At 39.6% G+C, this 26,128-nt stretch overlaps 1 pseudogene; it reads right to left on the bottom strand.

The window, feature by feature from the left end:
* Positions 1–436: 436 nt before the first annotated feature.
* LOC104159115 lies at positions 437–25,978 on the bottom strand (annotated as a pseudogene).
* Between the last annotated feature and the right edge of the window lie 150 nt (positions 25,979–26,128).

Below are 26,128 nucleotides of genomic sequence, written 5' to 3'. Positions count from 1 at the left end.
TTTTTACATACAGCTCATACTTAGATTTTTTTTATATGTACAACCAACTTTGTTTAAATGCAACATGTTTGTATTGCAGTATGATTATGTTAAAATTCTTGTAAGATACACATTTCATTTTATGTAGAGAGAATAAAGAATAATCAAGTGGAGTATTTTGTGAGTAAAACTACACCCAGATACTGATGTTTCCCATTTACTTTCTTGTAGCTGGTGTAATGAAGGAATACTTGCAGATCGATAATAATTATGTGGAGAAACACATGAACACAACACTGACGGTTGAGGAAATAACAACATAGAGCACTTAAGTGTTATACTAAGGATTGGGTTTTTGTGAGGCAAATCTCTTGCTCCAGCTGACTGTGAAAAATACTTCCCTCCTTTTGCTTTAACTACAAGGCAGATTGAGAAAGCAACACATACTGTTGAAAGCTTAGTAGTAAACTGCCAAGAGTAAAACTACTCATGCCAGAACTCATTTAGCTGGCTTCTCCTTGCTTTTCAGATTGAAAGTCCATATGTAATTTGGCCCTCTGCTTTTGGTTTTATAAAGTGGACATTTGTAAACATTCTTAGTCTCCCTTCAATCCACTGGAATAGCCCTTAGAAAGATGACTGGCATTGCTGGAGTCAATTCCTTGTGCCAGGCTTCAGCTATGGTCCCCAGCTGGATGTCCCACCTGGCACCTGCAATAAACCTAGGCACATGGTTTACATGGTGTTCTGTAGTGCAAGACCAGAATAATCTGGGTTTAAACAGTTGCTTATTGCTAAATACTTAAAGCTACATTTAAACGTACAGATTTAGCATAGACTGTTCTTGGCCTGTTGTGCGTTGTCTCGTTGTATGAATGTGGAGATGAGTACATAGCATCTGCCTGGACTGGACTTCTGGTTTCACCAGCATGCCCTTTTATTGAAAGCAGGGACTGGAAACTACTTACAGTTGGGACTTTGAGTATGCCTGTGGCTGAATGTGCCTATTAAAGTCAAGTGCTCAGATTTTCTCCTAATTCTCCACTAGTTTATGGTTAAGTATTCCAAAAGGTAGAGAACTACAGCGGAGTATTTAGCATGTGTTTGTACAGTGAGATAACAAACAGGTACTTCAGTGTAGTTAAGTTCTGTGCTGCTGAAGGGCCATGCACTTTCTGAAAGCTGCTGGATTTGTTAAATTTGTTGTATGTTCTTCTAACATAAACTAGCACATAAAAAGTTGCAGATGCTTGGTGTGGATTTTGAGTGTTTATGTGGCAACAGGAAAGTTTATATTTGCAAATACCAACACAAACACAGAAACCGCAGCTTACAAGGTTTGTTGATATCTTTCTCATATCCAGAGGAGGAATGAACAGTATTGCCCTTTGCATGACATTTTAAAAAAATCCTCTGAAAAATTCAGGCTACCCTTTCAAAAAGCAACAGTCAAATGACATGCTTGTTGTTGCTCCAGACCCCTCACCCTGAGTTTCCCATTGGAGCTTACCCGCTGTAGTAGCAACTCCCTTCCAAAAGAGTTGCTTTCCTTTTATTATATTCAGGTCTGGTGAAGAGTATGAGTAATGATGATGTTTCTCTAATTGTCTGTTGGAAACATTCACCTTTCCCCATATTATTTGTAACTTAGTTGACAGCCTTTCTAAGTTAAAACTAAAATCTCATTTTGACTGCGATCCTTAATTGTCATTCCTAAACTAGATGTTTCAGTCTCAGGAAAATACAGTTCCAAAAGAGCAAGGTACAATGTTTATCCTCTGAAAGTTGTTAGAAGAGGGGTTGCAGCTCAAAAGATGAACATGATTTCCATTCAGGGACAGCCTACAACATATTACAGCTACAGCAATAACTGATTACTTGGAAACCTAGATGAAAAATCTACTCTTCATACTTACATATCACCCACTTAGCATGAGGTATAATGATACACTTAACACAGGGGTTCTCAAGTATTTCCTTGCTTCTTAGTATGTCTCCCCAATGGCTTTGGAAGTATTAGGGCCTAGCAAAGAAAAAAAAAAAAATATCGGACTTCTTTAGATCTGTTTATGTAGAACTGACAACTTTCTGCCAAGGTGGAAGAAAAAACCAGGAGAAAGATTATTTTGAAAATAGTTTTTTTGATGTCTTTTTTTGGTTTGTTTATTTTGGTTTGGGTTATTTGGGTTTTTTTGTGTATTTTTTTTCCCCTGGAACTGTGTAGATGGCTTGATCCAGGTTACGAACATCTGGTAACTACTAACCCTGTTCTACACCTCTAAGAACTGCAGAAAATTTCTCGGTGATCAGTATTGGCGTGAAATTTAAAGTCTCTGGAATAGTCTTTAAGCTTCTGAACCTCAACTAGATTAAAGCTGCTGCTTTACTACAGTGCAGATGTTGTTCAGACTCAGTTAACAGTTATTTAAATGCATGAAGTATAGCCAGTGACTAGGACACTAAGCTGCTATGAAATTTAAAGTCACAGTGAACCAACACCAACAATCCACCACCATTCCTAAACTTCCTCAGTGCTGGTCATAGGATCACACCACTTTAGTCCAACTCCTGATGGGGCTTATCTAACCAATGAAGGAAGCTAGAGTCCCTGAACTAGGTTACTAAGATCAAGCAATTTAAGTTTATTTCTTACCTTCCATGAAAAGACCACAGATAAGGGCTCCTTCCCTTGGTGGGTGGCCATAATCTTCTTTGGTCACATTTGCAGTCAACCACACCTTATCCAAAGGCCAGTTGTTCTTGCGTGCCATGCTCTGCATTACAGCTTTAAAAAATAGTATTTTCAGTAATTCAATATCCAGACAGTAATTTTAATGTCAGAACTGTTAACGTGCCCCTCTTGGGGCAGTTGTGCTCAAGCCTGAGACTGACTAGGGTTTGTTTTGTTTTTTTAACTTTGACTATTATTTGAAGTAAGGCAAAAAAGCTGCATGAATGCAATTGTTTGGAAACAAAGCATTCTGCACAGTACAGAACCAACCAACGCCTCCAACCCCCCAGCCCCCAGCATTGCTGTCTGCACTCAGAGACACCACTTCCCTCCAGCCATGTCCCCACTCAGAACCAGCCCGGGCTAACAGCTATTCTAGCCTGCATGGTCCTTACGTTGGACCCTTGACAGGAACAAATGCCCAGAAGAGAAAGCTTGGAGAGAGGCAGTAAGAGGAGTGAAAAATACAGTGAGGTTTCTCTGTGCCTGTGGCACGAAGATGAGCACCATTTGGGGACCTCGACATGAGCAGCAGAGAGAAGAGGAGCTGCCTGCCAGCCCTTATGCTGCCATCCCCTCCTACTTCCACAGACAGGGAGAGGTGCTTCGCTGTCAGGGCTGCAAACATGCCCCGGGCTCCCCCTGCCCATCTTCTCCAGGGAACGATGGCAGCCCGGCCAAAGTGTTCTGTGAGGAGCTCCTGGGCACCTTTCTGCTAGGCTAGCCAAAGATTATGTCAGTGCCATTGGTGGCCGTGCAGAATTTGAGATACACTGTTACTGGGCTCTCATGTGGCTTCAGTGGGGTCTTCAGACTAATACATGCATATGTACCGTCATCATGACAAGAAGTGAGACATCAATATACTGCTGGAGACTTTTCATCCCCTACTGTGGCAACAAGTCCACAAAGGGGACCGGGAGACTGATTTATTTTTATTACTTAGCCTGGTAACTGCGTTAATGCTAAGGAATAAACCAGAATGGTACCATGCCATATGCACTGAATTGGTTAAATAATAACAGTAGGAAAACTTGCCCTCTTAACCTTTTTTAAGCTATGAAATTCAAGCTTTTATATTTCCTTAGCTGCTTTGTCTCCAGACTTCTGAAGAGACTCAGGATGAATTTGGACTGTTCTCCCTGCTTTCAGGAGATGGTTATTCTGATATTTGGCTGATTTTTGTCTTTTTATTTAAACTGTGCTTGACTCTCCAAACAGCATCACAAACATAGCTAACACCAAGGGTAAAAAATAAACGTCTGGCAGTGATACCATATGTCTGGTTCTTTACAACCATCACTGCTTACCTGTCAGAAAGGACTGAGGACTGAAGAAGCCAGAAAGCCACACCACTGTTGACAGCACAAGGTCCTGTGTCCAGATGTCAAGTTCTCCATACTGCATGAGAAGATCAGTAACTCTCAAACAGAAGCGGCAATAGCTTCTGCTTTCATCTGTATGTACTACTTTTTTAGACAAAAGAAATTGCAGACTTCAAGTGTAAGAGTCCTTTTGTCTACAGAGAAAGTACATGGATGAAGTAACCAGAAAGTATATGCTTACGTAAGTATAAGGTCATGGTTTTAGTGGAGTATGTTCTTTCCCTGATGTAGGTATGTCCCAAATCAACTGTAGACAGTGATAAGCATGAGACAGGTTGCTGGCAACAGAGAATGCGAGTATGCTCAATCCTGTAAAACTTGTCTTGGGGAGAAACCCCAACATCACCATTAGTCATGTTAACACACCTTCAGAAACTGCCCAAAATTGGTAACAATTGATGGCTTCTTAAATGCAGGTTGTCTGATACCATCTTCAGTGGTGCATTTAAACTTCCAATAAGCCAGAGCAAAGTACAAATCAGGAGCACGAGAGTCTGACAGACACTCTGAATAATGGCATACTGCAGCATACATTGCCATGAGGTATCACAGGAATTTCCATAAACACTGCCTACTTTATCCATATCCAACTGCCTGCAAGTGGGTATTGCTGGTGGCAGGCAGGGGAAAAGGAATCCTGCAAGACGCTGAACACACCTACTACTTGTGAGGGAGCCTTTGCTTTAGCAAAGTGCTTAGCACTTCTGCAAAACTCACTTAAAAGTAAAACTGACTTGCATTAAGACGAATTCCAGACAAAAAAAATAAATGGAACAAAGCCCCTGGTTTTAGATCACTGGAATAACCCTGCATGGTAGCTAAACCCTGTTACTGCAGGGTACTTACCAGTCGGCAAGGCTGTATGAGGATGGATATGCTAGTCTCTCCCTCCCCACAGGCCTGCTCTGGAACTGAGACAGAAATGAAGAAAAACTTGTAGCAGGAACTGAAATCACAACATTAATGCAGCTTAGCCTCTGTTTCAGCCCTGGTTTAGGCAGAATTAATGATGAGTGCCATATATAATTGTCCACACTCCCTAAAGTGGATGAGAACTGATCATGAAAAGCACAAGGTCCCCCCAGGAAATGAAGTGTCGTTTGGCTACTTGCACGCAGATTTGTCGTATTCCCTCCTGCAAAACCTCCATGATCTGATGGTGATAAGAAAAAAAAAAAAACAAAACCATGCTCAGAGGAAAAGGAGGGAGTAAAGAAAGGGATGGAGAGTTGCAGAACAAAAGTGGCAGTCATGGGGAAATCTAATTAACTCTGGTAAGGATGGGGAGCTGAAGGCTCAGTCTCATGATATGCCAGTTTTTGGGGCATCTGGACATAGGTTCTCAGGTCTACACTCAGAAAGGAAGATGCAGAAGACAGCATGGTCTGATAACAGAACTAGTTGAGATTTCTGATTGCATTTTCCTTTCCTGCTCGTCCTTTATTCATTTAACCTATTAAGCACAGCACCAGTGCTGTTCCATGCTTAAAACCCAGTCTTGCATTTTTCTGGAATCAGTTTGGCTGTACTAAGATAGCTATGTGTCAGATATCTCAACTATGAACAGAACTACAGAGCCCCAGGTAACTCCATATTAAACAACAAAGCTTTTGTATGTATTAGGGTTGGTCCCTTCAACCCAGCATCTGATAGCTTATAGGTTATTAATGTTATTATTCTGCTAAACTCCAGACTTGGTACAAGAGAGGTGCTGAGGCTAAGAGATGGTCAGACAGCCTCCTTGCCCAGATTTCACCTCTTCAGGCTACCAGAAAACTAAAACCCCCTGAAAACCTCCTCCTCAGGTGCTGCATGCAAGGGAAGTCTCTTGGAGCAGCCACATGTCTCCTGCTGGGATCAAGGGCCCAGGAAGGGGAGTGGTGGGAGAGGACTAGGCTTGGGCATGCAGACCCTACATATCACTGCTAGGCTGCGCAGTGAGTGTGGCAGAAAACAGCCAGGACCACGGGCTGGGAGGGACTTCCTAAGCTTGGCACAAGCAGGAAGGAGCAGGAAAGCTATCCAAAGGGAGTTTATCACACAGGAGACAGAAACAAAGCACAAAGGTGAAGCCTAGACTCGCCAACTCAACCAACCGTAACTTTTGATAGTTAAGTTCATGTCACTGTACTTGTTTATAAATGCACACAAAAAAAAGCAAGACAGATTCATACCTTGTTTCCCACCCCACATTAAATTCAAAGTGAAAAAGAAATGGTCTGCATAACAGGTTAGATGTTCCTCTGGTGCAAACTCCTCTGGTCTAAATTCCTCCCTAGTGCAGTACATTGCACAGGCTGGCACATTATCATCACTACTATTAACACTCAGCTGATATTTGTTAATTTGATGCATCTTTTTTTCCTAGAAACGAAGTCTCTTGCTGAAATAGCACAGTAAGATGTGTGCTCCACATGTCAGCAACAGTACTGACAACGCACCAAATGAAGAACCTTACCTTTTCCTCTGCAGATTGGCCTGATCCCTCTCCTACGAATGAATTCATGGGTTGCATTTCCAAAAGAGTTTTGAAGAGATTATCTGATGTTGTCAAGCATCCTATCTCGGCGTTGGGGTGCAGTCCACATAGAACAGGTCTTTCAAACGGAAGCATTTAATCTATGTATTTCTGGTATCCAGCATAATCCAGATTTGGTGGGGCCAAGAAACCTGGTGCCACAGCCAGTTCCCCTTCAAGCTTCAGTAAAAGAATCAATAATGTTACCGATAATGCTGTCACCAGTTCTCGAAATGTTCTGCATCTACAAAGTTTCAGAAATTTGTCTGGAGTCTATGAACCTGTACATTCTGATACAGTGGAAAAGAGTTACCAAACTATTTTTAGCAGTTACTACTTGCACACTTTTCTGTCCTTCCCATTTTTTGCAGTGTGGAAATACTGTTGCTGCTTACTTCATGAGGGTGCTTTGAGTTTATTTTAAGGACTGTCACTACCAAGGCAAGTGTAATTTAAGTACTGAATTTCTGCATCCCCGCAGCAGACAAGCAAGGATTATTACATCACTTTGCAGTTGAGAGTCTGTGACACACAGGATGCCTGTGAGAGAGGCAGGACCAGAGCCTCAACTTGCCTGAACCCCCATCCTAATACATGAGTCACAACATTAATTCTATTTAGTGTGGCATTAATTAGGGGCTTTGCATAAACACACTGTGCTCGTAATAACCTTAAAGATGTTACAGGGAGAGACAGGTAGATGAGACAGTTAAGTGGAGCGTAGAAACGGGATAGCACATGTCAGTATATGAGCAATCTTAGGTTGTCAGAAACAGTGATCACAGTCCACTTTCCACAGAAATGGTTAGGACATTTCTCTATGTGTTGACGTCCCTTCCTTCCTTTTCTGCCTGACTTGGAACAGAAAAGAAAACAAGCTCCTCCACTACATCTCTCGAAATGCAGGAGTCTTGCATGGGGTTTTGTACTGCTGCTTTGGCCTCAGTGGGATAGACAGTGGCGATAATTTTCACAGCAGAAAAAATTAAGGTCTCAATCAGCTAAATATTGAAGCAAATACTATTAACTGCACCGTTCCTATAGAACAGGCAGGCCCTACCCCTGTCAGGATATTAAAGATAAGACTCAGGACTTTGGAGCAGGTCAAGAATTAAGTAGGTAGACAGAGGGCTTTGGTGAGATGTACTCTCAGTGGCCTGCCCTCCTACTGATGAGAGGACAGAATAAAAGCTGTAGCAATCACATTTATATTCCAGGCTCCCCCAGCTCCTGCACTGTAAGAACTTCACTGGATTCAAAGAGTTTCTCTGAACTTATCATCATAGAGCTGTCTGGGATTTAAACCAGACTTGCAAGCTGGTTTTGCTGAAAAATATTTCTGGCTCTAAGTGGTACTTTTCACGGAAGCTGTTTCTTCCTAATGCCGGGTCCACTCCACAAAATCACAATAAAATTTAACAGCTTTTGGCATTTGGAACAGTCAACAAGCTGCTGCTTACAATAACACCAGTAAGCACTTATTTCTGAAGTAATTTTGGTTCTGCAACCAGCCATTTACCTGTGCCTGAACCTGCACCACTAACCTCACCCACAATAAGCTATGCCTTAAGATGTCACTTTGAAGTAGTGCCGAGGTTTTGAAAAAAGCCCTGTTATTCACCTTGAGTGGAAGATCAATTCTGTCAGACAATCTGTACTTACCAGTGTCTCTGCTGGCACTTAAATCGGGTTTTACTGTGCTCGCGGGAGTCGTGCACAGAGGGAGGCTGCAGGTTATGGGGGTTCATAGCAGGAACTCAGCACCCTTCTGTCCTTATGACAGATCCCAGATGAGGTATAGCAAAGCTAATGTATAGTTGTTTATTCTAACACACCTCATGGAATGAATTTATAGCTAAAAGAACTCATCAATAATGCGAACAAGTAAAAGAAATGGTAATGTCCCCAGTGAACACAAAGTGCCAGCGCTGATGAAAGGTGTTGCCATCCTGTTTGCATTCATTTGGCTGCCAGTCAATGAACGATTTTCTGGTTTTGCTGGTAATTCTAGGCTCTCACATTTTCCATTTATGGCAAAAAGCTTAGAAAAATATCTCACTGTTTAAAATACCAGGAGATCCATGCTCAGGGTTGGGTCCCTAAACTTTCCAAAGGCCATACAAATAGCAGTGATTCTGCTCAGGTTTCACCACCTATACTTATTTTACAATTATTTGAATGAAAGTTCAGGCTCGTGAAGGTTAATGGACTGCCTAAACTGGAAGCAGTAATTCTTCACTTATCCATAGGCTAGAGGCAGAGCTGGAGCTGGCAGGATGAGCTTCCCACCATGACCCCATGACCTCAGCTGTCATTTGGAGAAATCAGCCTCTGCTGAGGTCAGGAGTACAGTAGTTAGCCTTTCCATCTCCATGGCAACTTACTCTTGGGCATCTTCTTCTGAGCAGTTACTTCCAATTGCCTTCGTCTGAGTGTGCCTCTGACATATGAAAACCCACTCGTTAGGGACCGAGGAGACACCAGCAAGCTCATCTCACTCATGACCGAAAGGCAGGCTGCAGCCACATCGCCAAGGGTGAAAAGTGTGCTTTCCCCAAGTTAGCCAGGCTCCACAAATAACCTGCTCACACATAACATGCTAAATTTCTTCCTTTTTTTTTTTTCTTTCTCCTCTGAAATAAGCTTTTTACCTTTGGACAATGAAAAATAACAAGTCTGAAAAGGGCAGTTGAAAAATCTCTCAGCTGTTTTTAGCAAATTGTGTACAACCAGTTCTCTAAAGTGATTAGTTCAGCAGCTTAGGAGAAGCAGCCAGTTGGGCTTTTTAATTTTTTTATATACACCCCCCCATATACACATACACATTTTATATAAATGTATGTATATGAAAATAGATTAAAGTAGATTCCATGCAAGACTTTTTAGAGCTAAAGTTAAAGCAACTTTTTTTTTTGTATCCTCAAAAACAAATGTTGGTTTCTGATAAGAAGAAACTTCAGCAATCCTGCACCTTGGACTTACAGATACTCCACATACACTGCTGTCTAGGACCAAAACTCAATAGTGAAATTTGAATAGTTCATTATATATCAGCTGGTGATTATCTGACAAAGCTACAGAAGCAGATGTGAGAGAGGGTGGTGGAAAATGAGAAACAGTCTTACAAACTGTTTTCCCTGTTCTAGAAACAGGAAAACACAAGGAAATGTATAACATTTCCATTCTATTATTTTTCTGGAGAAGAAAATATACAAACAGTAAATGTGAGTTTTGAGGACAGTGCCATTTTGGACTGCTGTAACTGGTGAGCCTACCAGTTACGTTGGTTAAAGTGCAGTTCCATAAATGATACTTTCCTATGCCCACAGAGACCTTTCTAAATGGCAGCACCTTAAAAGAGAATAGTTTTATTAGGAAAACGGAAACCTAAATGTACTATCCCCTAATGTCATTAAGCTGGCTACACAAGCAGTCTTATGAAACACCAAATTCAAGTTGACAAGTAAGGGTGCTTGCAAAAGTATTTAAACAAGCAATATGCCAAGTCACAATCCTTCCAGACAAAATCTGCTCAGGATGAATTGTTGTACTCATTACAAATTGGAGAATTTGCTCCCCCACAGCCTGACAAGACCTTGCTACAGGTGTCACATAGATGAGAAAGCTTGTGGTCTTCCCCACAAGGCTCCAGTTCTGAAAGATGACTTTCTCTTAGGTTGAACATACTACATACATGTTCAAGAGCTTTAGGCATATAGGAAATTTCTTACCACAGGTGGTCTGATGAATTCTTGCAGATATATACAGCAGAGCCCCTGGTCTCAGGCATCGGTGATATGGCCATCATACATGATCTCACCAAAGAGGTAATGCAAGTCTTCCCATGTAACCTACCCAGGGGAATAGAATAAAACAAGTCAGCTTTCTAAAGGACAAACCAAAGCTGCTCAGAATACATGCTGTTAAGAGAAACAAAAGAAATTCAAATACTTCCTTTCAAAAAGCTTCATGGTTATATGTTCACATTGCTGGGTTTTGTTTGTTTAGCAAATAACTACATTGAAACACAGATTTCTTTTATTTCAATTCAGTGAGAGGTATCTATAAATATCTGAGTAAAAATATCAAGTTTGTGACTAAAATTCAGTAATGGTGTAAAGTGTATCATCTGAGCCTTATGTCATGCTTTCTGCTTTATCCCTTATAAAAAGCTTTTAAGAGAAAAGTACATTTTCAAAACACCGCATGATATAAGAGAATATAACTCATTAACAAGTGCATGTATTTTCCCATACGGATCTTTAAAACCATAATCCTCGTGAGTGACAGGAAGGTAACCTACCGTGCCTTTCTCAGAGGAGAAATAAAAAACTTGTATCTGATTGCAGTCTTTTATATCTCCTCACTAGGAAACACTCAGTAACTGAAATTCTACATTATTTGAATTTGGGATGTATTCAAGAACTTTGGTAAAAATTGAATTAATATTAATCCCATTACTACCACATCATGTAAGCATTATGTTTATTGTAGAACTCTAGTCCTAATGCCACTGTTATAGCATGTGATTAACAGTGGTAAAACATTTTATTCAAGGAACTACTGTCTTTCTCTTTTATTTGGCTTCACAGAGTTTGAAGCTTCTTTTTGCTACCCTTTGGTTTGCAAAATATGCCAGTTTGTGATGAAGCCTTTCCAGACAGGAACCTTTACACCCTTGGGGGCAGTACTTGCCTCCCAACAGTTCAAGTAAAAACTTAATTATAGGCTTTAAATATTGCATGATGTGACAGCATAGAACAAGTTAAATAGCTGCAGCTATTCCAGCCTGCTTGCTACAAGTTTATTTCAATTTGAGTATGTGAAACTCTAATCCATCTTTCTTTTAAACTGGTTTGAAGAGAATGAAAAAAGAAGAAGAAGAAAAAAAAGGCCACTGGAATATAATACGCAATGCTGCATGCTCGTGATGAGAAGCCTGAACAGAGAATCTCTGTGAAAAATGCCAACAGTTTGGATTTAGAATAAAACATTCTTGCAGTTAGAACAAACCTGCTTTTCTCTTTGTTGGCAACAGAAACACATACAATGTTTTTCTAATTTCATATATATTTATCTCAAGAGATCTCTTTTTCCTTTGTCTTTTAGAAGAGTATATCGATATTCTAACTCAGTACAAGCTCATTCAGCTGCACACTTCTGAGGCACTGATTACACCGGGATAATCAAAGCTTGTGATATAAAAGGGACATTTTTGCTAGTGTAAGAAAACTGAGGGGTTTGCATTAGAAACATTTTGGGCTGTCAGGTTTGTGTAATTGCCATTGAACTCTACAGAAAACTGGTCTCTTGTAGTCAAAAAGCACCGAGCCATTGCTCAATGGATGGATATGGTGAGGATGGAGGCCACATCCCGCTCACACCATCCAATGACAACTCCATGAACATGCACATGGGCATCAGAAGGCAGAGGGGAAAAGTGGGACAAAGAGGCAGGATCAGGCATCCTGCACTTCACCTGAGGAGACATTACCTATCAGAGGTTAGTGTGGTAGAGTTTGTCTCAGCAACAGAAAAATGGGTTAAGCCAAACTGAGATGCAAGATGATTAAATATCCACAGGAAAGCACCAGAAACTGGTACAAGTGATGATGGAGTCAGGGCATTTTCCACTAGCTGATGGGCTAGCTCAGCTTTCCCAGTTTATGCTTTCTGGTCAATCCCTAATTGTCTCAAACAAGGTTGTCCCCAAAGGATACTCAATTAGGAAATTTTATATATATCTATAAATATACACACACAAAGTCATATACATGTATATATATATACAAAGTCATGTTTTAAAAAACTATTTTTTCTTTCCAATATCTATGTTAAAAAAATGCTTATGAAGCCACAGGGTAATGAATCACTAACCAGTATAATGAGAAGAGCCAGTAAGCAGTACTACCAAGAGGAGGGAAGAAATAATTCTTGCTCTTACAGACCTTTCTAGTCTTCCCTGCCATCAGAATCCTCCTTCTCATTAATTAGCAAAATTAATTATCCAGCTTATGAAGAGTGGTTTGAAAAGAACAGAGCTTAAAGCAGCAAGATTTATTAGCAAAGAAAACTAAGGGTTGGAATAAGCTGATTTTATAGACTTGTTTTCTAAATGGGAAGCATTATTAAATCATCACTATAAAATTAAGCAATTATTTCACTATGACACCAAGTACCTCAGAAAGGAAAACCAGTTTCATGTCCTATTAGCTAAATAAAGGTCAGCAGAGGTAAAAAGAAATAAGGAAAATTAATTTCTAAGAGTAAATACAAGTTGGGAGATATGGAGAAAATCATATCATCAAGGGGTGATATTTATCTCTCTTTTTTTCTTTACAAATATCTCTTAAATTTCTTTAAATTACTAAAATGGGAGCACCTATTCAAGTATTATCCCATATCACTCAGTAATAAGTAATTATTGCTTTTATTTAGGTATTTCATATACAGAATTTACACAAATGACCTCAACTGAGTATTTAAACTATACAAGTGTGAAATATGCTGTAGCTCAGAAACAAAATCACTCATCTACCCTTAACTTTGACTCAAGGGGAACATTACTGAGAAAGTCACAACAAGGTGGCATCCTTAATACATAATAATGACACATGTAGGAAATGCACCATTATTTATACATGTGACGTGCTGTAAATTGCTTCCATCATCAGAACTAATTGTAGTGATTATTAATGCAGTGTTATGAACTGTCAGAATTGCTGTATGTAATTACATTTGTGCAAATGCTTCATTACCTGCCTAATGAATTTGGCATATATGCACATGTAAACCACTGTTTTTGTTAACATAATGAAGGGCATTTTTTTCCTGCTTAGCTACTGATGTGGAACTAGTTTGACCTATATTACAAAGTTCAAGCATCCACTGCCAGAAAAAAAACCCACAACCTGCTCCTCTCCTTTGATCTGGTCTACTTGCATACTCAGCAATAGCATCATATAATGCCAGCTACTTAAATAGCAGCTTCAGAGAAAGAATCATGTCCCCCTTAGTATAAGCAGCTGACTGAGTTGAAAAGACCCTAGTGTGCACTTACCTGACCATTACTTCTTACCTTCATATGAGTCTCTCAATATTTGCAGAGGACAGTGATGCAGACGGCGAGATCTCTAGCACTGAACGGGTACCATCCATTCCAGCCCTGAGGGCCAAACTTCAGTCTCCCAGCGGCACAAGTGTGAAAATAGCACTGAGAAAGAAGGATGCTTTTAAATTCCCTGTCTCTGGTACACAATTCAAAGGTATCCTGTCAAATAAAAAAGGAATACCTTTATCCAGTTAAGAACCGGCAGTGGAATCCATAGCTGTGGCTGCCTCAGCTGCCGAAAGGGAGCACTCATAAACCTGGAGTTTGAAGGACAGTGAGAAACAGGTTTCTTGGTGATCCGTGACTATTAGGCAGTACTTTCTGCAGTAATTCCCAGATGCAAACGTGTTGATGGTTAACTTTTTATTTCCAAATGTCCCTTAGGAAAGTAGACCTGTTGTGCTCCTGAAACCAATAAAAATAGAGACTTTAACTAGCACTTTATAAATATTACTCAGAGAACTGCTATAGTTTCTTAGCGTAAATAATCCAGAGACTTTATCCCAAGTAGAAAATTTGCCATTTAATATTTATTAAAAAACATACTATTCCTTCAAATTTTACACTGTTTTCCAATGAGTCATGTTTGAAATTGAAGTTTAATAGGTTGGGGTTTTTTTTGCCTCCTTTCTTTATAGCTTTAGTAGAGAATCTTCACAAGATGAGATTCTGTGCAGTGCTTCAGCTGGTTTTTAAGTTACTGAGACAAACTATTTGGCATTTGCCTATAAACCTGCAGAAATTCATTCTTAGTTCTCTCACAGTTTTCTATATTCTATCTTTTAGTTTAAGAAGTAATTGACATAACAAAATGACTTTTGATACCCATAAAAACATAGACGCGTGGAAGGAACTTCAGAGGGATAAATTCTTGGCTGTTAAAAGGAAATAGGTCATCCTGAACCGAACAACATGTAGCAAAGTTTGAGCAAAGGTGAAGGATTTTATGTCTGACAAAAATCCTCCTTAAGTCAGAATCCCTAGTATAACCATGAAAAATACAACACAAGGTTCTATCCTGAAGAAAACGACAAAAAGTGAAATTTATTCCACCTGGATTAGGCACAGTTTGATTTTCTTATTACAATTTTTTTTTCCCAAAAAATTTAAAATACCTTAACTAGAAACATATTAAAGACAGTACCTGCAAAGGAGTTTGTCATAAGTTGCAAACACCCATGGCTCAAAATAATGGGGGAGAAAAGAGAGTTTTCTAAAGTATCAAGCTTAGAAATTAGCTCATTAAAATACATACATATATATAATTTTTCTTGAACTGAACACACAGCTTGAAGTGTGACAACAATGTGCATGAATTGCCTTTATTAAAAACTTTACCTAATTTTTTCAGCTTTCCATTAAAAATATGTTACTAAAAAAAAGAAGAAAATTGCTGCATTAATAGTTGTCTGTTTAGCTACAAAATCACAGCCATTCTTCCCATTGCACAAGTATCTTTCCGAATCACCTCATACCATCAAAATCAATTCATTTGTAGCCAAGTTAGCTTTGACACAGCCCTTTTAGTGCACGACTCTTTTTTTCTAGGCATTGGTTAGCAGAGTTCCCTTTAAAAGAAACTCTTACATTTTTCACATCCAAGCTCTGCCTTCTTGTGTCCTGTGCTCAAATAAATATGTGCTAATACGTTGCTGGAAGGCTAAAGTGTACAGTTACGGTTGCCTTTATCATGGTCTTCTTTGCTGACATGAATAAGCTTGCTGTTCCAGTGCTTTCACTGCTGCAGGGAAGTAAACTTGCACCAAACTTGAAGATCTGTCTACAAGTTCCTTGGGGTAACAGACAGGGATAATCTGGGACCCGGAGGAAAGGAGGCTATGCATGTCCAGTGGCACCCGTCCTCCACATTCTCATGTCTTTCTCCTACTTCTTCTTCCCACTCACCAAGCAGCACCGCAGAACCTCATGCAGGGCAATAGTGAAAAACAAAACAACGAACAGCGCATAACTCTTGCTCATGAATTCTTTTCTTTATGCCTAACTACAGGAATTCATACACAGGTTACTGAGCCATTGCCTGAACATCTGGGTACATAAATCCACTCTGTGGGAGAACGGACATGGTCAAACTAAATTTAGAGCTGAGTAAAGTTTGCAAATATCATCAAATGAAAGAGTTCTGACTTTAGAGCATAGATAGTTTTTTTCATAAGACTGCACGACTGGGTAAAGCTGGTGTGATAAATACACTTCTTTCTATCTTTGTAAGAGTACCTATGCATGTCTATATTGAGTAATACAAATGTACGCATTATTGTCATGCCTTTCTTCCTGGCCAACATTGATGGGAAGCACGGAGGCAGTGCAGGGCACAGCTGGCAGTCTGCAGCTCTCAGGTTAGTCTGGAAGCACAAAGATCCTGAAGTTCTGGTCTCCTACAAAGCGGTCATCAACACTACCACTTCTCCCCACAGGGGAAGGAGTAATTAAAACAAATGAACAAGAAAAAAGTACATCTTGCTTTCACCTGGTCAAAAATGTAGAGAGCAGCACGTAAATTAGCCAGCATCCCTGTAGGAGATTCACTGGTAATTTTAATCAAGTTTCTAGTATTCCTTGAGGAATGATGTGCTCTTTCGGGGCTGGAGCTGGTTCAGCACTAATAAAGACATGGCAATCAGGATTGCTTTCTTCACTGTATTGCCCAAGGAGTTTTTCCAAGGTTCCTAACCACTTGGCTACTAAATGAATATTCTGTTGAAAAACAGCTGATACGGCTATTGTGAGAAAACAAATAAATTTTTTATCCTTAAGACATTGTTATTGTGGCCTTATAATGGAAAATAGTTATTTAATTCAAAACAGCATTTTATTATTAAATAAATTGATAATACAAAGAATATACTTGAAGATTCTTAAGCTATTGCCATTATTTGATGTGTGTTGAAATAGCAGAGGTTTTACCATTAGCCTCTAAAGTTTCAGGGCTTGATTCTGAAGCTAACAAAAATATTATAAACTCAGGGTTAAGTGATCTGGGGCTGTGGGTGTTATCACATGTAAAGCTAAGCATAACTCAGCAGCCACATGGTCTCTACTTAAATTCCCTGTAGAACTGGGACTTAAGACAAAACATGTCCAATGCATACCAGGTGCAAGACTGAAGAAGTGCTACACAAAGAAAAATGTTTACAGCTATCCTGCTACTTAAAAAATATGTTTCATACCACTTCAGAGCCTAAGCATCTTTAAGGTTCTTCATATATTAAGACAGTGGAAAGTCATTGATAGATCTGAGAAGTGAGTTACAATGGAAAAGTATCTGCCTCCAAAGCACACACTGGTAAAATATGGGAAGAGAAAGGTTTAAAATGTGTCTGAGCTACAGCTGTTTCCACCCCTCCTTTAGCCCACATTCCCCTTTTTTTGTTACAGTACTAGCATTTCAACTCAAACTGCAGCTCAGCCATGCAGCTTCTCTCTGGCTCTTCACTGCTGGGCCACGAGCTGGTGATTGCACTGCCTTCCATCTCTGTGCCACGCAAGAGGAATTACAACTCCATGCACCAGCCAAAGAGTATGACATGTCAGTCATGCTCTGGCTAGTGCATCACTTCAGCATGAGACCTGCTTAGGCGATATTCTCAAATTGTCTGTTGACATGTGGAAAAAGGAATAGGGAAATGGAAAGAGAGGGAGTCTTTCATATTACATTACATGACAGCAGCCTAGCGGTGCCTGCATTTTCATATAGGCTACATTTATCCACTGCAAACTGGAAGTGATTCAAGCCTTAATATAACAACAAAATAAACATTCAATATATCAGATGTCTAAGTTTGAGAAATTAAGAGTGAAGGAAGAGTTAAACCTGTTATCAAAAAATTTCAAGTCAGTCTTTCTTCTGCCAGTTTACCAACCATTGTGTCAACTGTTTTTGCTAGATGTGAAGCCAAAGCAATTTAAAAAAGTATTTCCCAGGTCAGTCAGAATAGCAGGGTTTTTTTCCATATCTAATTATACACTGCCTAGCTTCCAACAAAATGTATAGTAAAATACTTCATCTTTTTGCTCCAGGATTTTTTTTTTTTTTTTTTTTTTTTTTTTTAACATAAACATACAGCGTTTTGGGGCCAAAATCCAGAAGACTGAAGCTTGGGTAGCACTGAGTACATCCAAATCCCACAAGCTCTAAGCTAGCTTAGCACCATTTGGGATTTGGTCCAACATCTTTATGTAGCTTCCTTTCAGACTTTCCCCAGCCCTTCACTATCAAAAATCTTCACAGCAAAATGGTCATCTCCCTCAGAAGCCAGGCATAACAGGCTGGAAAATGAAGCAGCTCTGTAACACCAGAAGCCTCTCAGATGTTCCCCATTTATCCCTGTGGCTTCAGACACACAACACTGCTGATTTAGGACCTCTGCCATCTCCTGTTTTCTCACCCTGTCCTCAGAGCAGCTGAGAACTCTGAAATTCCCCTAAAAACCAACTCTGCTCTTTCCTTCACAACAACGTTTCTCTACTCACTAGCAGAAAAGCAGGGTTATTTTCAGACTAGCGTGACTAGCTCACTCGTGAGAAATCTGTTAAAAGAGTTATTCCAGCTTCACTGTCGACAAGGGAGTCAGTTTGTGCGTGTTTGCACAGTGCCTAGCACACCAAGGCCCCTCGCTAATCCCACGGTGATTTTATTTCAGCCGGCAGACAACAGTGAGTCTAGCCCATCTCTTCATTTGTTGCAGGCAACCTGGTTGACAGCCAAACATTGCTGAGGTTAAAACTAGAAGAGGAGGGAATCACCCCGTCCCCATGACCTTCTTAATATCAAGGCCTGAAACATGCATTTCTTGTTTGGCTTCAGGGCAAAGGGGTTGTTAAAAATATCCATTTAGCATAAAAAAGTGGGAGAAGAGAACCTTCTTTCAGTAGCATTAACAATTGCAGTGCTCCTGGAACCGCAGCTTGCCAGGGGATTGCGCAGATCTTTTTGTCTGCTGCAGAGTGGGTTCTTGGTCCATACAATGCTGGCCAAAGCTGCGGCTGCTATCTCAGAAGAGCAGCACTCCAGGGCTAAATATACAGCTTCCCAAGGGCCAGTCAGACCCATTTCATTAAAGTCTCCATTATGGTCCACTGAAGGGAACAGGAGCTCTTAATTACGCAGGAGAAGTGTGTGCCTGAGGGCAGTCCTACCTACCCATCAGAGGCTTTCTGTTTTATCTCTCCTGTTCCTCCTGAGAGGGTGAGGACAGTGTTCAGCAAAACATGACATACATATTAATATGATGTTTATCCTGTTACAATCAAAAGCAATAAAGAACAAGATTATTAGCTGTTTACAACTTTTGCTGTAATCTACTGCATATTTTGTTTGTGTTCTGGGAACATCCCTCCAACTGAAGAGACAGTCCCTATCAGAGGGGTTGTTTGACACTCACTTGGAAAAGAACCCAATGGCCATATCTGGTAGCCTTCTCAAATGCCTCCTCTGCAACCATCTCCTGCCCTTGCCCTAGAGAGATGTCCTGAAATCTTCCAGAATCCACAGTGAACCCAAGATTTTTGCCTGTAAAAGAAATAACTGGGGAAGGGTGAGTGACAGAGGGGGAGGAAACAGGAATATAGCAGAGCAGAAAGGAAAAAGCATGATAATGCCCCCATTAATTTCACTATCACTTGTGCAATGCATATTACTTCTTCTGAAGCACTTCACTAAACCCTTACAATTTCAACAAGCAAAATTGCGAGCTTTCAACAGTGGCCTTATTGCTGGTGTTAGAAAAAGCCTGCAGAAATCTGTTCCCTTGGTTTTAAGATAATGAACCTTTTGACATTTTGATAGATGCTCGGCATTGTTACTGAGCTTTAGAAACTCTTACAGGGGGTACAGAGCAATTCCCTTATGAAAAAGGGAGCAACATGTGGTAGATATCACATCAGTTTTTTAACTGATTGGTTCAGTGGGTAAATGCACAAGCCTCTCACCTTGTGAGGCCTGAGTTTAAATTGAGCACAGTGAGGTCACAGCTGTATTAACCTGGTATTCTCACTATTGTCTGTGGGGAATAGTAATCCTAAGTATAAAGCCACAGAGCCTTATACAATTGAATATAGTTTGTATAATGACCATTATTTAGTCACAGGGGGCACAAGATTACATGAGCATGGAGAAAATTGCCCTCTGGCCCTCATCTAGTCAAAAGGTAGAAAACAGTACAAAGGAAACCTGCATTATGCCAAGTAGAGGAATGCTCGGTCTAAAAATTTCTTCATACTGTAGTGTGTATGGCCTTACACTTTTCATCCACCCCATTTACCATGAATATGGTAGGGGTGGAAGAAACTTTAGAACTTCAGTCTTCTGCTGAAAATAAACTATCCCAGCTTTGCCATAGTAATGCATACTCCACCGTACTGACAGATGATTCCAGAAGGCTTTATTCTGTTTAGTAAAAATACTCCCATACATGTATGTGTGAATGGGCACATATGCACAAGGCTATAACCGTGTATCGATTTATCTGCATTTCTAGCCCTGCATGCTCCATTTCACTTTCAAGCTCATTTTTTCTTTCTTTAACGGGAGGACAGTTGAGTGATCCTTGTACTAGAAGCAAGTAAGAGGCTTACTTAGTGTCTCAGTATCTTCGAGTGCGTGTACTCCTGCAGACAGAATGAAAAACACAGGGGTGGCTGGACTGCTTCTTCATAGGATTTTGCTAAGTCCATCCTTGTGCTTTCCACATATCCTGAGCCAAGCTTTTCCTCCATGTAGTTCCTATACATATGAAAAAAAATGCGCACTGAACACCAAAAACGTTCCTTGATACAGGCTTCTACACCATTCTCAGAGTTGAGCAGCTGACAGAGATGGTCTAACAGTCATTTCGTCAAAGCAATTGTCAGGGAAGTGAACTGAAGGCAAGAAGGGAAGCAGATGATGAAGCAGGAGAGAAGAGGAGAGAAGATGATGATTCCCATTTCTCTGTGGGATAGGGTCCACGTGATAGAAAACAAAAACTTCTGAATGAAAAGGTCCTTTTCAATAACTGAATCCAAGAAGTCACATGCAGGCAATACTATCATGTAAAGCGATGGCAGCTGGGCAGAATAAACACCCAGGACACAAAACCTGCATTCTCAGAAGGCATACAAATGGGTAAAAGCTGTGATGTTGGGGTGTGGAGGATCAGGTATATGATGCCATCACTTGGGATCAAAAGATTAAAAACAGTACAACCAGAAAACATCTGGGAGAACATTGCTAAGTATCGACAACTGATTCTTTTTTGGTATCACAGAATTTTAAAGAAGGGAGACCTGAAAAATTGTCATCCCGTGGGGTTAGCTACCAGCCCTAATGCCATAATGAGAACTAATACTGAGAAATACACTTCCAGCTATTAACAGCATAGCTTACTATATTTCTGTTTATTAATGAGCACTCAGGGTACTTATATGCAGTCCAAAAGAAATCATGAGCATAGCTCTCCAAATATGCCATGATTCCTGTCTCATGACACTATCTCTTTGTACACTTTTCACCAGCAGAACAGGCTGGGAAGCACCACAGTCATTGATTTCAAATTCTGGTTGATCACCTGGTTTTATAAATTATTTACTTGCCTCTTAAGATCTGAGTTTTCTCCATGCAGACACATACAAGCCACCCTCACGTACACTTGCCCCGAAAGACACACCCTCAGATTTCATACCTAAGAGAATACATCATTCTGTCCAGACGGAGCACCCTCAGTATGATTTGTTTCTGAGGAGAGCTTTTGTTTGTCCATTCCTGGGGGAGCTTTTCCTTTTCTGGACATTCTGAGTCCACCCACTTTTTCCACCTCTTGGTGGATCTTTCAATATCTTTATCTAACCCTCTGAACACATCCATCACTGCCATAGCCTGGAAGCATGCCAAAGACATAAATACAGATGATGTATCTTCTGCGCAAAGACTGAAACGGGAAGACAAATACTGATACTTTTGGGAGTATGTGAAAAAACATGGTTTAACCAATTACAAGGGACTCAGGACTTATTTTGAAATACTAAATTACATATATATATATATAAACACACAAAAATAATATTATTGTTAAGAGTTTACTTTGATCAGTATTGCCATACTGTCTGCTTACTGTTAAGCATGAAGATATGACAAACTGGAAACCTTGTATGGGACATTTACTATAGTAACAAGTGGTATGAAGATCAAAATTCTATTTTTAGGAGACTGGAAAAATTATGGTAAAGTAGAATTTCCTATAGTATATGATGTCTAAGGAAAAATACACTCAAAAAGCAAAGACAACTCCTCTTTGAAAGCATCACTAGTTCTACTGAAAATTACGGTGGAATGTATGACTTTATCTGAAATTGTCTAGTTGCAGCATGCCTCCAGAAACATCAAAAAAGATTCAGAACTGAAATGCAATTTTCCCAACCGACCCTAATGGCACTCCATGACTGAGTAGTTAAGAAGTCAACAGGACTCTTGTAAGAGTGTTAAACTCTGAATCTGAAGAAGAAAATCCAATTCAAGGAGCTCTCTACTTCGGGGAACAATCTTGACAGCACACAAAATTGAAAAAGGTCAACAGACTTACTTCAGAGACACTTCTGCCTTAAAGTATTCACTGCTCAAAATATTACTGAGTAAGGAGCTCAAAGAGACAAGAATTCCTACAGCTGCATCTTTTTGAAACTCTAATATAAGAATTTACATCTTGTTTTAATGATATTTAAAACTATTTATTTGAAATCTATTGTAAATGGAATGATATTCTTAGGTAATAGTCAATAAAGGGTGTGACAAATTTTTCAAACCCACTCCTACACACACAGAGCTGAACTTTCCTTTACCCGTTAAAAAAGACACTAAGAAAACCAAACACAACGTGTCAGTCAAAACTTTTTGCGGAAAATATAACAGCATTTATATATATAATTTATAGATGTAATAAATATATATAATATATAGTTTATATATATATATATGATATACAAAATACATTTATGTACTGAAAGAAAAAATCACCCAAATTTTAAGAGGGGCTAACCAACAGCAGTTATTTTTCTTTAGCTTGTGGGAATATAAAAACCCATAAAAATGTAAGTCTTGCACACTGAAGTTAACCTTAGATAAACTTGGTCACAAATTATTTTATACTAATACTACCAAAAAAGTACAGATTTCTGAATTCCATCTGATTATCTCTATGTATCCTTTTTATGTCTCAGAAGATAGAGAGAAGAACAAATACTTCAACAGCTGTTTCCATCACCATTCCAAGCCCTTTTCAGACTGCAAGCTGTCACAAAGCTTTGGGAAATTTGCAAATCCTGAGTGGCTTCTGTTGCTGTTTTTTGTTTGTTTTTTTTGAAAGTACAGATTTCTGAATTCCATCTGATTATCTCTATGTATCCTTTTTATGTCTCAGAAGATAGAGAGAAGAACAAATACTTCAACAGCTGTTTCCATCACCATTCCAAGCCCTTTTCAGACTGCAAGCTGTCACAAAGCTTTGGGAAATTTGCAAATCCTGAGTGGCTTCTGTTGCTGTTTTTTGTTTGTTTTTTTTGGGGGGGTTGTTTTACAGTGAACAGTTCTGACACATGAGCTGTATGTATACTGAAGAAAACTCCTCAGGTTCTATGAGGGGGTTTTCTAGTTCTTTTCTCATTTTACCACGCACAGTGGGAAAAAGAGACACCTTTGCTGTATATGATCTCTCATTTCTGATATAAATACATCTTTCTTCCTCTATAAAAAGCCCTCTCTCTTTTAATCTAAAAATGTGTTTAATAAATCAGAAGTTTATTGTGCCCTTTACTCTGGTTTCTGTCTACTCTGTAATTGTGATTAAGCTTATTTTTCAGTTGCCATACAGATTTCCATTCTTCATGATCCATCCCAGTACCACTGCTACAAAAAAGACAGAAGTTAAGCAACACAGTGCTAGAAACCTAGGTGATATGAATATATCCATCCGCACCATGATGCAGAGAAATCATCACCAGTTCTTTTCCCCCCCTTTTTTCTCCTTTCTCTTCCAGACATTTCTGTCTGGTTTTTACTCCCATTTCTACACTGTGCAGAGTGGTTTCTTTTTTCCTATCCCCCCTCAAACTGGATTCCTCAATTTATGATTTTTTACCTTCTTTCCAAATTGTTGGTTTCTAGTTTAATTCCTACCTCTGTTACTGACCAGCTGTGATGAAACCTCTTTTGGAACAAGCTCTACAGGACAAAATCTGCCACCCAGTACAACTGAGCCCTGATTTTTTCCAGGGCATTGAGACACTAAAATTAAAAAGAAAAATAACATCCTGAATGTGATATGGATATGTATTATTTATCGAATTCTTACTTTACATACCACATCAATTTCAACCCTAATTATCCAACCACAAGCAGCTAAGTCATGCTATATATCCTCAGCATAGCTTCATGAAGTCATTGCAGCATTTTAAATGAAAAGAATTGCTTAAAAGCATCTCTGGAATTTCTGAAATTATTACGGTTACGGAAGCAGCAGACATACCGTGTGGGAAATTGCACAGCCACAAGGTAACAAGATAACTTCTTTGGGCAGAGACATCACCTTCTAGTGAAGAAACAGCAAATCCAGTAAATATCCGCATCACCGATCTGAAAAATTTTCCTCACCTGAAAAGCTGTTTGGGCCAAGAAAATGAGCTTATCCTTTTCAAAAACTCCTTGGTTTGTGAAAAGAAAGGTTGAATATGTGACAGCTTCTGTCAGGTTAGAGATATAACACTGAATATCCCCTGATTTTTCAGTTTGCCTAATTGCTTTGTGGAAGACTGCATCAAAGGCTGGAAAATAAGTACAAAATAAGTACAATTATTTTTATTTATTTGAATTCCTTTTTCTTTTTTTTTTTTTTTTTTGCTTTTCCACTCATAAAAGAATTGGTTTTTGACTGTAGGATTCTAAGAAGAGCTGGCCTAAGCAGTCTAAAAATGCAAGGCACTTCTGCCAAGAGGCTTTTGAGGAAACTTTCAGCAAACCAGGGGTGAGGGCTGCAAACGGCAATACTTTTCTGCTTCCTTATTTAACTCAGAAGCCAGAACCTGTCACTTAAGCAAGCTGGTAATTTTGCAGTGGGTGATCTCCCTTCCTCATAGCTTTAGATTATTTGGTAGATTTGCCACAATGAATTGTTTATACAGAATCCCTCAAAACTCTTCCTACCTGACCCTGGGGGATGGCTTAACAGAAGGAAGGTAAGCTTTGCAAGCAGAGTCAGAAACACCATCAGAATGGCGACAGCCAAAAAGACCCGTGGGAATGTACCATGTTACGGACAAGCAGGAGATCACATCGTGTTCTCCTTTCTCAGACACACAGCCCTGCAAATGTAAACATCTGGTACAAGTAATAACTAATATATTGGACATCACTGCTGGAGGCGGAATTCTGCTCCTTGCACTTTGAAACCAAATCGGCAAGACAAATTTTTACCTTCAGTGAAAACTGGTAGATGGGGTTGATGCTGCCCAGACTTACTAACAAAGTAAAGAATGGATGCTCTTATAGCTGTCAGCCTGTAATGCTCTCCTGTCATGTTAATCTGAGCTTCATCTTCTTTGGCTTCAGCTATCTATATGAGACAGTTGTCTCATTTACTTTTTAAGGCACCATGACGATCCTACGCAATTACCAAAACATTCCTATCTGTAAAGAAAAGAATATGGATATACTCTAGAAAACTGACTTTATTTCAGACAGTAAATATTTAAGGTAAGCAAGCTTCTTATGTTAGACAAACATTAGGGAATGACTGTTCTCTGCAGCAATATGCCTGTTCACCTGTGAAAACATGGCAATCATATATGAATACATTTGTTCATATTTCATGCTGATACTTATTCCTTTTACAAGTGCCAACTCAAGCACTTAAGTCAAAAGGAAAAAAATGAGTATGTGACAACTACACACCATAGATATAAAACTGTGAACATGTGGGTGGACAGCCCTTGCTGGACAGGCAGGAATTTGACTATTCCTAGCCCATAGAAATGCTTCACTAAAAATAATAATATACATTTTACAGGTGACTTTAAGCTGTTAAAACTAGTTCAATTGTTATTACCTTGTGCTGTATTTCTGCTGCAATTGACTTTGTTGCTTCGAGTTTCGCTACAAGTTCACTGTCATCTAAGAAACTGCCCTGGAGAGTGGACAGGCTGAGCAGCATGTCATCCTCCAGCTGCCTGAGCTCAGTCTTGAAATGGTCCTGCTGCTTGGCCAGGGCTGACTAGCAGAGGGAATGAAAACACTGTATTGAAACAAGCACAGCAATAAATACTGCTTTACAGCATTTGTGAGCTATATTTTCTGTTTAATTACATCAGTTGATTTAATTTAATTTCTGAAAGACATAGTTTATCTTCTGTCCCAGTACATT

This window comes from Cariama cristata, unplaced genomic scaffold (assembly GCF_000690535.1).
Source record: "Cariama cristata isolate BGI_N322 unplaced genomic scaffold, ASM69053v1 scaffold16223, whole genome shotgun sequence".
Classification (NCBI taxonomy): domain Eukaryota; kingdom Metazoa; phylum Chordata; class Aves; order Cariamiformes; family Cariamidae; genus Cariama; species Cariama cristata.
Note: the sequence above shows the minus strand (reverse complement) of the source record. Positions and strands in the feature narration are given on the sequence as shown.